This window comes from Salvelinus fontinalis, chromosome 23 (genome assembly GCF_029448725.1).
Source record: "Salvelinus fontinalis isolate EN_2023a chromosome 23, ASM2944872v1, whole genome shotgun sequence".
Classification (NCBI taxonomy): domain Eukaryota; kingdom Metazoa; phylum Chordata; class Actinopteri; order Salmoniformes; family Salmonidae; genus Salvelinus; species Salvelinus fontinalis.
This window is the reverse complement of record NC_074687.1, coordinates 6778578-6792316: the sequence shown is the minus strand read 5'-3', so window position 1 is coordinate 6792316 and position 13739 is coordinate 6778578. Positions and strand designations below refer to the sequence as shown.

The window sequence follows — 13739 nt, the reverse complement described above, 5'->3', positions numbered from 1 at the left end:
AATTCTCCAAGCTGTTTAAAGGCACAGTCAACTTAGTGTATGTTAACTTCTGACCCTTCTGGAATTGTGATACAGTGAATTATAAGTGAAATAATCTGTCTGTAAACAATTGTTGGAAAAATTACTTGAGTCATGCACAAAGTAGACGTCCTAACCGACTTGCCAAAACTATAGTTTGTTAACAAGAAGTTTGTGGAGTGGTTGAAAAATTAGTTTTAATGACTCCAACCTTATTGTATGTAAACTTCCGACTTCAACTGTATGTTTATGCGACCAATAAAATTACATTTGACTCCTGAGGAAATTACCTGTTGCACCCGCTAAAACCACTGATTATTATTTGACCCTGCTGGTCGTCTATGAACGTTTGAACATCTTGAAGAACAATCTGGCCTTAAATGGCCATATACTCTTATAATCTCCACCCGGCACAGCCAGAAGAGGATTCGCCAACCCTCAGAGCCTGGTTCCTCTCTAGGTTTCTTCCTAGGTTCCCACCTTTCTAGGGAGTTTTTCCTAGCCACTGTGCTTCTACATCTGAATTGCTTGCTGTTTGGGGTTTTAGGCTGGGTTATTGTATAGCACTTTGTGACATCAGCTGATTTAAAAAGGGCTTTATAAATACATTTGATTGACTAATTGATTGATTTGTATATAGGTTGTCTGTAATGACTATTTCTGGATGTTTTAGCCTTGGAACATTTAGGACATGGCCAGTTATTTTGCCAAGCATGGCCACTACTGAGAATAACTAGTTATATTTAATGAGATTGCTCATCAATGAAACCTAACCTTTAGACTTAATATGTAATCTTCACTAAAAGGCCTCTAGAAATACACACACACTTAATATAAACTTTATCTGAAGTTACGGGAAAACGCAACAAATCTAATTCTCTGCTGTCTATCTTACTGCATATAATCCACCTCCTGAGGTAGGATGTCAGTCTCTTTGTACAATGAGGTGCAATCGATGGCCAGCCGGCCCGTTTATAGCCTGCCGGAGATAAGACCTGGCATGCTGCAGGGAGATTGGGAATGTTTCTGGGATGAAATGCTTGTTGGGTATGGAGGAGGGAGCACCGCGAGACTTGATGATACGTGACGTGTCTGACTGAGCGGAATGGTCCTTGCCTGTGTCGACTTCACAAGTAGTCACTCACACACACTCCAATTTAACAACTAGGCACTCACACACACACACCCACAGACTCCAAATTCACAACTAGACACTCACACACACTCTGACTTAACACACGCACACACTGCCCTGTGGCCGGTAGCAGAGCTATCAGAGTGAACTAATGACCATCTCAGACCTGTCAGTCACATTCTCCTTGCTACCGTCAATCAGTCTAGAAAGTCTAAGAATACTATTACATACCTATCAATCTCACTCACTCATGCTGTTAGACACACATGTCAATACCTGTTGAGAAATACTGCTAATTATTTCATGCCAATCAAAATCCCATTAAGCTTGACAATCACTGCAAATGTCTGAGAGAAATAACCACGGTGCTATACTAAGATGGAGAATCTGTTGGAAACCAATGATAAAAGGTACAACATTCTAATTCTATTTGTAGAAAAATATAGTATAGTTATAGATTCAAATGATGTTTCAGTCATCATGCGACCCTGCCATTCCAAAAATACACAGTCCACATATGACGCCATTTTGTGATGAAATAACTGCAAGTGGCGGTTGGATGAAGTTTCCCCCTAGATGTTAATCAACCTCAAGTATTCCTACCCTATATTAACAATTAGGATTGGGGGTAATACGCCAATTCTACATCTGTGTGTTTGGCGAGGTTCTACTCATAGGCAGGTCCCCTATTGTGACCTGCTGCCTCAATTCATTTGACATTCACTGGGGCAGGGGGCCGAATAAATAAAGAGTCCTACAACACACACACACACACACACACACACACACACACACACACACACACACACACACACACACACACACACACACACACACACACACACACACACACACACACACACACACACTGGTCTGGATAGGGTCACTTGTTATATGTATGTAATAAAGGACACACATACAGCAGTAACAATGGAACATCATTGCCCTGCAGCAATTTTGTAACAACCCATCATAGCGAGTCTGAGTAATCACCAAACCATGTCCAAGGCCACTACAACTTCCTGTGGGGCTCTATGGAGCAGAAAATTGGAAAAATAGATTAAGCCATCTGAGCCTTTGTCTCTATAGACTTACTTCCCCCTTCCTTTGTACTGGCACCTGTCCTCTCTATTCCTCCTCACTCTCCTCCTCCTTTCCTCTCATCTTTTCTCCTTTCCTCTCAAACCTGCCCTCTCCATTCCTTATCACTCCTCCTCTCATCTCTCTATTCTTCATCTCCCCCTCTCCTTTCCCCCGTTCCCTATGATCAATTTTGTTGGCTTCCTCCTTCTCCCTCCTCATTTCCTTTCTTGTTATCTGCTCTCCTACTGCCCCTGAAGGAATGCATCTCCTCGTCGATGCTGTTAATGACCTGCGTGTCTTTTGTCCTCTAAATGAAATATGCCAGCATGCACAGGCCAAAATTAGCATGGAAACACAAAGCCTATGCACCGAGATGACAGTCCCCTTCAATCAAACACACACCCACAGAGAGAAAAAAAGGCAAGAGGAGGAGGGAGAAAGGGAGAGAGGGATAGAGACAGAGACAGAAAGAGAGAGAGACGTAAGAGAAGAAAATAAAGGAATAACAAGAGCAGTGGCGGGAGGAGAGAACGGTAGAAAGAAATCACCTTTGACCTTTATCATTGATAGTATTGTTGTACACTCTTAGAATAAGATGCTATGTAGAACCTAAAAGCGTTATTCGGCTGTCCCCATAGGAGAACCCTTTGAAGAACTGTTGTTGGTTCCAGGTAGAACCTGTTTGGTTCTAACTAAAACCGTTTCGGGTTCCATGTAGAAACATTTCCAGAGAGGGTTCTAAATGGAACCCAAAAGGGTTCTAGCTGGAACCAAAAAGGGTTTTACCTGGAACCAAAAAGGATTATCCTATGGGGACAGCTGAAGAACCGTTTTCAAACCTTTTTTTCTAAGAGTGTACGTGTCATACTCTGTGACATTGTGAATGCCAGGGAGGGATTGGTTATGAGTTCTTGAGGAGAAGCCTTGGTAACGATGAGACAGAAATAAACCAAGGCATGCTGAGAACAAAACACAATGGGATGATATCATTATCGAACAATGATTGGGTTTTCACCGTCATATCTATCATGACATGTTGCTACAAGGAGTCATCATGCTGGTTGAGTCACAGTCAAAGAGAGATTATGGTTTGTTAAACAGCCAAACCCAGCTTTCTTTGAAAACTTTCCTCTATTCCTAAAACACTAAGTCTTTGTTCAAAATGATACACAAGTAACACTGAAATCAACACTTGTACTTAGAATCACTCTCCTCCACCTTTCCAACTCTTCTGCTGTTCTCAAATTAATTACCAATCAGCTCTGGGTGACGATAATCCATCGAATTTCTAACCTGGCTAATATGGCTATGCTGGGCCTTCCGGGTGGAGCAGTGTTCTAAGGCACCGCATCACAGTGGTTGAGGCATCACTACATACCCGGGTTCGTTCCCAGGCTGCGTCACAGCCGGCCGTGACCCGAGAGACCCATGAGGTGGCGCACAATTGGCCCAGCGTTGTCTGGGTTAGTGGAGGGTTTGGCCGGCCGGGATGTCCTTGTCCCATTGCACTTTAGCGACTCCTTGTGGTGGGCTGGGCACCTGCAAGCTGACTTTGGTCACCAGTTGTACAGTGTTTCCTTCGAAACATTGGTGCGGCTGGCTTCCGGGTTAAGTAAGCAGTGTGTCTAGAAGCAGTGAGGCTTGGCAGGGTCGTGTTTCAGAGGATGCATGGCTCTCAACCTTTGCATCTCCCGAGTTTGTACGGGAGTTGCAGTGATGGGACAAGACTGTAACTACCAATTGTCTATCAACAAATTGCAGAGAAAAGGGGGTAAAAGTACAAAAACATTTTTGATATATAATAATATGAATATCCTATAGAACAGGCACAAAGAGAGTGACCACTCCTCACCAGTAGATCAATGTAATGAATACAGAAGCAAAAATCTATTGGCCAATGGGGGTGGGCAGTGAAACAGTCCGTTGAAAGGAGAATGAACTCAGTTATGGCTGTGTTGTTTCTATCCTTCCCCGCAGAGTCATGACAAGGAGTGGTGAGAAGCTGGGTTCCAACATACGTCATCTGTAGTACAGAGGTGAGCGGTGTATCAGCTTATCAGTGCATTACTTAATAACTACCTACTGGGCACAGACGTCCAGTTTTGAGAGATGTCATCGAATTGTCGACTAATGTGAATTCAGTGTAGACTCAAGAAACACCAAGGCACGTTGTTTACTTTTTATTTAAGATTGAGTTCAAATAAGATGATAATCGTGTTTGGTGATGATGACTTGGAGCATCTCTAAGTTTTCCTATGTTTATACATTATCACATTGAACTTGTTTTAAACACAGTGGAAACAACATTTTGTTCCCAGTGGGAAACTTCTTTAGAAACTTTCAACAGTTCATAACAAAAAGTGAGAATACAACTGGGAACCCTGGCCTGGGCTAGATGAGCTAGAATCACAGATGGATTCTTCACTCTGATAAAACTGTGATGAAGCAAGAGGGATTAAGTTACATATCGGATCTTCAAGATCTATCACACATGACACCTCCCCTGCTAAGATTAGGATGCAAGAACCCTTTGTTCTTTACTGCAGTGGTTAATGATGGCTTTACAGTTTTTCTGTGTGTGGAGCGCTTAGAACAGAACAGAGAGATGCTGTGCTGGATAAAGATGAGTCCATCCTATTAACCCAGATTCAGGAGTGCTGCGGTCTGAGAACTGAGAGAGGCTGGAGACGTAAACAGCCTCCTCCTCCTCCGGCAAAAAGCACCAGACTGAATATTTAATAGAACCCATTTCAGATTCACTGCTGCTTTTAAATGTACTTCCGCTTCTCAAAGACGAGGCTGGCTGCTGAATAACTGAGCAGGGCTGAGCCTGAGCAGGGAATCCCGTTGAGGTGTGTGTGTGTGTGTGTGTGTGTGTGTGTGTGTGTGTGTGTGTGTGTGTGTGTGTGTGTGTGTGTGTGTGTGTGTGTGTGTGTGTGTGTGTGTGTGTGTGTTTGCGTCTGCGTGATGTGTGATGTGTGTGTGAGATATCATTAAAGAACTGTAGAGTTCAGCGGCATTCACCAGGTAATTACTAGGCAGAAGACTCCCCTCTTCCATCCCTCTCTACACCCCTCCCTTCTCATCCCTTCCCCTGGGGTGGGCAGAAGGACCTTTGTGCCTTTATGCGGGATGGGCGGTGGTAGGGAGAGGGGGGGTCACAGGTAGAGGTGTACACATGGGGAGGGAGCTGAGAGAGGGATGCATGACAGGGCAGTGCATCGTGATTGGAAATCTATTATCCAGTCCAGTCACTTGTCCTCTGCAACGTGTAGAAAATGACTTTTCTCCCCCTGCTGCTGCAGCTTCTTCAAGGCTGTTTGGTTCAGTAGTTGGTCCTGCTGAAGCGGGGTTCTCCCTGATTGCCTTGCTGGCTGGCTGCAATTGAACGGAGACCGCCAGTCTTCTGAGCCCACGAGTCAGGGCTCTACACTTCATACCAAAAGGCAGTGGAGTTGCAGCGTTGCGGTGTGTACACTTCAGAGGGGGAGCAGGGATAAAAGCCAGTGAGTGGGAGGGAGGGAAACCCAGCACGACACAAAAACACAGCACATCACAGGCACAACTATGCAGCATTTCCCCACCAGCGTGGTGTATTAATTGCAGTACAACACAGCAGAGTCCAACACAACATTACTCCAGAACATTCTAGAACAGTCTGGAACAATGTAGCACAGCTTTGAACACCATGCACTGCACGGTTCACCAAAGCACATGGCAGCAATTCAATTTGATGAGACTTTATCAATCCCTCATGGCATTGATAAGAATTAATTACCGTATTCCTCTCATGTCTTTGTCAGGGCACAAGTTCACCCCTATTCCCAGTTGCAAACAGAAAACCACATCATATGAATTGCACAAACCTGGCCCCAGCACAGACCCCAATCCAGGCTGACTGGCCAAGTAGCCAAGGGAATAGTATCATAAGAGGTTTATGAGGCAGACTCAGAACAAGTACTGACAATACTGACAATACAGACACACACACACACACACACACACACACACACACACACACACACACACACACACACACACACACACACCACCCTGTGTGTTGAATCCTACATTCCCTGGTCTCCTAGACAGCTCTGCAGAGGTTGATGTCTAATTCCCTGTGACTTGATTCTCTGATGGATGAGCTCTCTGCCTCCCCCTTCCCTGCCTCCCCCTCTCCTGCCCCCCCTCCCCCTCTCCTGCCTCCGCTCCTCTCCCCCTCTCCTGCCTCCCACTCCCCCTCTCCTGCATCCCCCTCCCCTGCTTTTATTCTCTCTTACACACACTGCTCTCCCTCCTTCTCCCCCTTCTCTCCTGTGTGTGACTTATCTAAGTGCTTGTTCGTGGTTAGAGGGACATTAGGCGGCCCTCATAAATGTTCTGCAGATGATTCATGGCTGGGGAAATCCAGGGAGTGTAATGACTACAATACTACATTATAATGTGCTGGTCTTGTGCTGGGGACATATTTTTGATAATTGAATGTTTTTATGAAGTTTAAAATATCAATCAATCAATCAAGTTTATTTTATATAGCCCTTTGTACATCAGCTAATATCTCGAAGTGCTGTACAGAAACCCAGCCTAAAACCCCAAACAGAAAGCAATGCAGGTGTAGAAGCACGGCGGCTAGTAAAAACTCCCTAGAAAGGCCGGAACCTAGGAAGAAACATAGAGAGGAACCAGGCTATGAGGGGTGGCCAGTCCTCTTCTGGCTGTGCCGGGTGGAGATTATAACAGAACATGGCCAAGATGTTCAAATGTTCATAAATGACCAGCATGGTCAAATAATAATCAGGAGTAAATGTCAGTTGGCTTTTCATAGCCGATCTAGAGCTACAATAATTCTAAAACCAGATTATTCTAACCAATGTCACATGGGTATCTGAACAAACAATAGCACAGGAAAACTATTTGTATTTTTGATGGTTCATTGATAATCTCCTTGGACACCTCTGCCATTTCTCTCCCATTCCTCTCCATCCTTCGTGATGAGCACGAGGCTTTCGCTTGACAAGCTTGCATTGCGCTGTCAAATTCGCTCTCGTTGGTTTTGGAAAATCCCCTAGACTAGGCCCTACAAATGATCCAGTTGAATCTATTCAATTAAAATGACCGTCACACTTGCCTGTGGCCATGTAACTTTGAAGCAATGTAAGTTTAAAACGTGCTATGTTAATTTAAAACATTTTGATAGGTTCAGTTCATGCTATTGCAAATGTAAGACTGGTCCCTGCGGCTATAGCCTACTAATTACTAGGTTAGTAGGACTACTTGCTCTCAAGAACCCAAGGCATTACTGTCACGCCCTGACCTTAGAGATCCTTGTTATTCTCTATGTTTGGTTAGGTCAGGGTGTGATTTGGGTGGGCATTCTATGTTCTCTATTTCTCTAGTCCGGAGCCTCCAGCGGTGGTTCCCAGTTCAGAGCCTCCGGCGATGATCCGCGGTCCGGTTCCTCCGGCAACGATTCACGGTCCGGTTCCACAGAAACGGAGGGATCAGCGTAGGGAGCGAGGGATACGCCCCGAACCGGAGCCGCCACCGAGATTAGATTCCCACCCGGACCCTCCCCTATAGGTTCAAGTTTGCGGCCGGAGTCTACACCTTTGGGGGAGGGGGGGGGGGGGGGGGTACTGTCACACCCTGACCTTAGAGATCCTTGTTATTCTCTATATTTGGTTAGGTCAGGGTGTGATTTGGGTGGGCATTCTATGTTCTCTATTTTTATTGTGTTTGGTCGAGTGTGGTTCCCAATCAGAGGCAGCTGTCTTTCATTGTCTCTGATTGGGGATCATACTTAGGCAGCCCTTTTTCCCCCCTTCAGTGTGGGATCTTGTCTTTGTTTTAGTGCATGTAGTTTGCACGACGAAGCTTTTCATTCGTTGTATTGTTTATTATTATTTTTCTTGGTGGAACATTTAAATAAAAGAACGTACGCCTACAACGCTGCACCTTGGTCTCCTTCCGACGACAAACGTTACAATTACATGTAATTAAGATGGCATTCTACCTTATCCTAAGGGTTCTCAGCTATAAGCACCACTTACCAGTGGGACCATAAGGAACTACAATCCCTATGCTCTGTTTTAAATTTAGAAACGTCAATAATCATCGCTTGTGATGCAGTTTTCGACTCATATGGAATTATCTTTCATATCAGCGAGAAAGAATCATTCAAATGAAAAAGATACACTTACTGTAGCAGGTCAGGTCCATACGGATGAGTCCCTCCAGCCGGCAAACTACACTTCCACTACACTTCCTCCCCTGTTATGCTTACACACAGGTGTTTGAGCACGCTAGATAGCTAATTAGCACAGGTGGTCATCTCTGTTTTCTGTCTGTCTTGTGGAAACAAGCGCTATAACATGGAGATATGGCCGTGTAAGAACCCTAACCCTATAAAGGTGTGTAGTAAATTAATCTTTCTTTTTTTATTGCTATTTCTCGCTGGTATGAAAGATAATTCCATATGTTTCGAAAACTGTACAGCAAGTATTAGCTCTTCACAAAACTAACCCGGCCAGAAGATACCTTCATGAAAAGACGCTGAAGGTAGTTAGCGTATATGAATGGGCGAGGTTAGTACAGGCAAAATGTGTAAATTGTTGTTTCAAAATAGCCCAATAATAGCCCATTGAAAATAAAATTTGCTGATAAAAATATATTTGTCATGGGTTTAATTTTTTTAAGCGTTTTTATAAATATATACACTGCTCAAAAAAATAAAGGGAACGCTTAAACAACGCAATGTAACTCCAAGTCAATCACACTTCTGTGAAATCAAACTGTCCACTTAGGAAGCAACACTGATTGACAATAAATTTCACATGCTGTTGTGCAAATGGAATAGACAACAGGTGGAAATTATAGGCAATTAGCAAGACACCCCTAATAAAGGAGTGGTTCTGCAGGTGGTGACCACAGACCACTTCTCAGTTCCTATGCTTCCTGGCTGATGTTTTTGCCAGAGAACACCAAGATTGGCAAATTCGCCACTGGCACCCTGTGCTCTTCACAGATGAAAGCAGGTTCAGACTGAGCACATGTGACAGACGTGACAGAGTCTGGAGACGCCGTGGAGAACGTTCTGCTGCCTGCAACATCCTCCAGCATGACCGGTTTGGCGGTGGGTCAGCCATGGTGTGGGGTGGCATTTCTTTGGGGGGCCGCAGAGCCCTCCATGTGCTCGCCAGAGGTAGCCTGACTGCCATTGGGTACCGAGATGAGATCCTCAGACCCCTTGTGAGACCATATGCTGGTGCGGTTGGCCCTGGGTTCCTCCTAATGCAAGACAATGCTAGACCTCATGTGGCTGGAGCGTGTCAGCAGTTCCTGCAAGAGGAAGGCATTGGTGCTATGGACTGGCCCGCCCGTTCCCCAGACCTGAATCCAATTGAGCACATCTGGGACATCATGTCTCGCTCCATCCACCAACGCCACATTGCACAACAGACTGTCCAGGAGTTGGCGGAGGCTTTAGTCCAGGTCTGGGAGGAGATCCCTCAGGAGACCATCCGCCACCTCATCAGGAGCATGCCCAGGCGTTGTAGGGAGGCCATACAGGCACGTGGAGGCCACACACACTACTGAGCCTCATTTTTACTTGTTTTAAGGACATTACATCAAAGTTGGATCAGCCTGTAGTGTGGTTTTCCACTTTAATTTTGAGTGTGACTCCAAATCCAGACCTCCATGGGTTGATAAATTTGATTTCGATTGATAATTTTTGTGTGATTTTGTTGTCAGCACATTCAACTATGTAAAGAAAAAAGTATTTAATAAGAATATTTCATTCATTCAGATCTAGGATGTGTTATTTTAGTGTTCCCTTTATTTTTTTGAGCAGTGTATATATAATTACAACTCTGTCTAGACAACAAAAACAAGTTCGATAAATTGACCATCGTCAAACCAGTTTCTAGTAGGCCTGCCCACATGATACTACAGTTTACTATATAATAATATAGTACTTACTATCTGAAGTTAACTGTAGTAAATTGTAGTATACTGTAGAACATTATACTCCACAGTGTAGTATCCCTCAATCATGTGCAGTCCCTACTATAGATTTGTGTAGTGTACTGTAGAATAATATCCTACACACTGTAGTATCCCTTGATCATGTAGTTCTTACTATATAGCATGTTGTAGTATACTGTAGAATACTATACTTCCCACTGTAGTATTCCTTGATCATGTAGTGCTTATTATAGAATTGTATAGTATACTGTATAATACTATACTACACACTGTAGTATCCCTCAATTGTGTAGTGCTAACTAAATACTACAGTATTGTCTGCAAAAAAACACTAGTACATACTACAGTAATGTCCGCAAAAGCACTAGTGTTAGCAAAAACGCTACCGTTTTTTTCACTATAGTAATACTAAAGTATGTCATTTGCATATACCCCACCCATTCACCTCCCCATAACCCAATTTGTGCCACCCATGAGTGAGAACCCTACTGTACATGGCAAGTATAGACCATAAATTGTGTTCCCTGAAGTGAAACTATCCGTTTACACTCCAGTTTTACCTACTAGAGGTCTGCTCAGGAATGATTTATTCATCCCGCTTCCACCTGCACCCTGCACTTTTCATACGCACCCACCCACCGGCTTTCTGTTTAACTCCCACCCACAACTGCATTCCTGCAATTCTATTTTAGGCGTATATGACCCAGCTCACTTGCCAGCAATGATCGCAGCAATTTTATGCCCTAAAGGCCATATCAACATGTGCAGAAAATAACCTGACAAAAAGGTTAAATACTACACAAATAGACACTTGCATCAGCCAATAGGCTAGACGTAGTCTGAAGAGAACAGAGTTGGAGAGACTTGCACTTTCTCTTGAGCTATGTTTTATACCCTACCTTTTAGGAGTGGGACGATTTTCAGATGGAGACAAATATGGGTGATCAATATTTATTTCTAGGCAATAGTCAACTATAGCCTAATCATATTTAGGAAGTACATTCTCTTGGAACTATAGCAGCCCCATCTTTCTCCGCCCATGCATAGGCTATGGCCTACTATTTTAGTTGAGACCACAGGTGCACCTGATCTCGCACATCTGGCTACTGAATTTGAAGCAGCAAGAATGATGACAGTGGACACTTGCATTTTTTCTTGAGCTACGTTTTGCATATTGGATATAGCCTACCTTTTAGGAGGACGATTTTCAGGCAGAGACGTATAAATGGGTAATTAATATTTCAGTAGTGTAAAGTACTTAAGTCAAAAATAATTTAAAGTAATACTTAAGTAGTTTTTGAGGGTATCTGTACTTTACTATTTATATTTATTAACTTTTACGTCACTGCAAAAAGAAAATAAGAAAATAAGAAAAGAAAATAATGTACTGTTTCCTCCATACATTTTCCCTGACACCCAAAAGTACTCATTACATTTTAAGAGGTTAGCAGGACAGAAAATGGTCCAATTCACACACTTGTCAAGAGAACATGCCAGGTCATCCCTACTGCCTCTGATCTGGCAGACTCACTAAAAACAAATGCTTAGTTTGTAAATGATGTCTGAGTGTTGGAGTGTGCCCCTGGCTATCCGTAAAATAAAACAAATAAGAACATTGTGCCGCCTGGTTTGCTTAATATGAGGAATTTGAAAGAATTTTTACTTTTGACACAGTATATTTTAGAAATTCAACTTACTTGTTATACTTAAATATATTTAAAACCAAATACTTTTAGACTTTTAGTCAAGTAGTATTTTACTGGGTGACTTTCACTTTTACTTGAGTAATTTTCTACTAAGGTGTTTTTAGTTTTACTCAAGTATGACACTTGGGTGCTTTTCCACCATCGCAATATTTAATGAAAAAGAAATGGCTCGCTCACCATGGTAGCCTATGCACGCGATGCGCTTTTTCCCTTTCGACGACACCTCGACTCACGTTCGGTGAGCGCACTCCACTTCATTCCAGTATGAATATTTATTTACAGACACTGTAGCAAACTATATAGTCTAATCATATTTAAGTTAATTTCCTTAGAAAGACAAATGCCACGTGATTCTCCACCCATGCATAGGCAGCCTACCGTATTTCATTGAGACCAAACATAGAGTATACTTGGTCTCGCACACCCAACTAGAAGAGGGAGGGTAGGCTCCATAACTTGAAGCAGAGAATTCTGAGTGTGTGAATAATGCGACAGAGACGTGCTTTAAATACAATAGGCACGCCTAGGGTAACGCATACAAAGCAGAAAGACGACCGTTTCCATTATACTGGGAAAGATGGGTTAATCTGTGGACATCGGAGGGTTGGAGTTAAGAACTGAATGAATGGTGGATTGGGGGGAAATCCAGCACTTTAACAAATTGGAAATTAGGAATATATGTGTAATTTTTTAACTACAGTTACCATAGATGTGAGCGAAATAGCTGTAAGTAGCAGTATAAATATTGTTATATGTTAGTTTGCTCCAATTGGGGTAGGGTGGTGGGGTGGGGTGCCTACTACCTACCTACAGTAGGTTTCTTCAAAACACTACAGTAAATACTACAGTATGCTACTAATGTCAGCAAAAACAAGACAGTAAATACTACAGTATACCACCAATGAATGCCAAAACACTACAGTAAATACCACAGGGCGACAGGTAGCCTAGCGTTTAGCCAGTAACTGAAAGGTTGCTGGTTAGAATACCCGATTACCAAGGCACTTTTATCTTTTACAGCACATTTTCCTGCACCTAAAAATACAGCACATTTTACTGCACCTAAAAATAAATAAAAATACTACAGTAGCCTTTGCAGAGTTCGTTGCTAACCACTGGATGTTCCGGTTTTCAGGGGAAAAGGAAAGAGAGCAACTTCAGCTTTTGGACGTTAACAAGTCAACACTCCATCTTAACTCGTCCACATTTTCCTGGGTTGGTTGAACAGTGCAGAAGAGAACCTCTCCCGGCAGTATGTTTTCTTCTTGTCAAGACAAGTATGTAGGGGTTCTAGTTTCAGGCATTTATGTTACACCTGTTACGTTAGGTTAATACTACAGTAAAAAAAAATACACTAGGCTACAGTGAATACTATAGAATATAAATATAGTAATACTACAGTATTTATACCATAGTATATTATAGTATTTTTCACGTGGGTGGAGAGCACAAAAAAATCATTTTGCTGCATTGCACCTGTCCAAACAAACACTTGTAGGCGAATGTAGGTTAGTTGAGACCTCACCTGAACCGTTTCATTTTATAATGACTATATCATTTAATGAATTTTCCATCATAAAATTATTTTGAATGTTTGTAACAAGTTACAGTATGAAATCAATGAATATAGTCTAACCGCAATTAGTAGCAAAAACTGCTTGTAGTTTAGGCTATCCTATGAGTTTTAACCACTATAATAATGCTATCGCGTTGGGAATGGCTGTGGTCTTTGTCGTTTGTTACGTCTTCGTCGGGAATCCCCTTCTCATAATCATTATGGGACACCGCAGTGCATGTTTCACACAACCACC

General features: G+C 42.8%; 1 protein-coding gene across 2 annotated transcripts in view; it reads right to left on the bottom strand.

Moving 5' to 3' along the window:
* sytl5 (synaptotagmin-like 5) overlaps window positions 1-13739 on the bottom strand; it is a 119893-nt gene that overhangs the window by 105742 nt on the left and 412 nt on the right. The gene's annotated exons all lie outside the window — the stretch shown is intronic.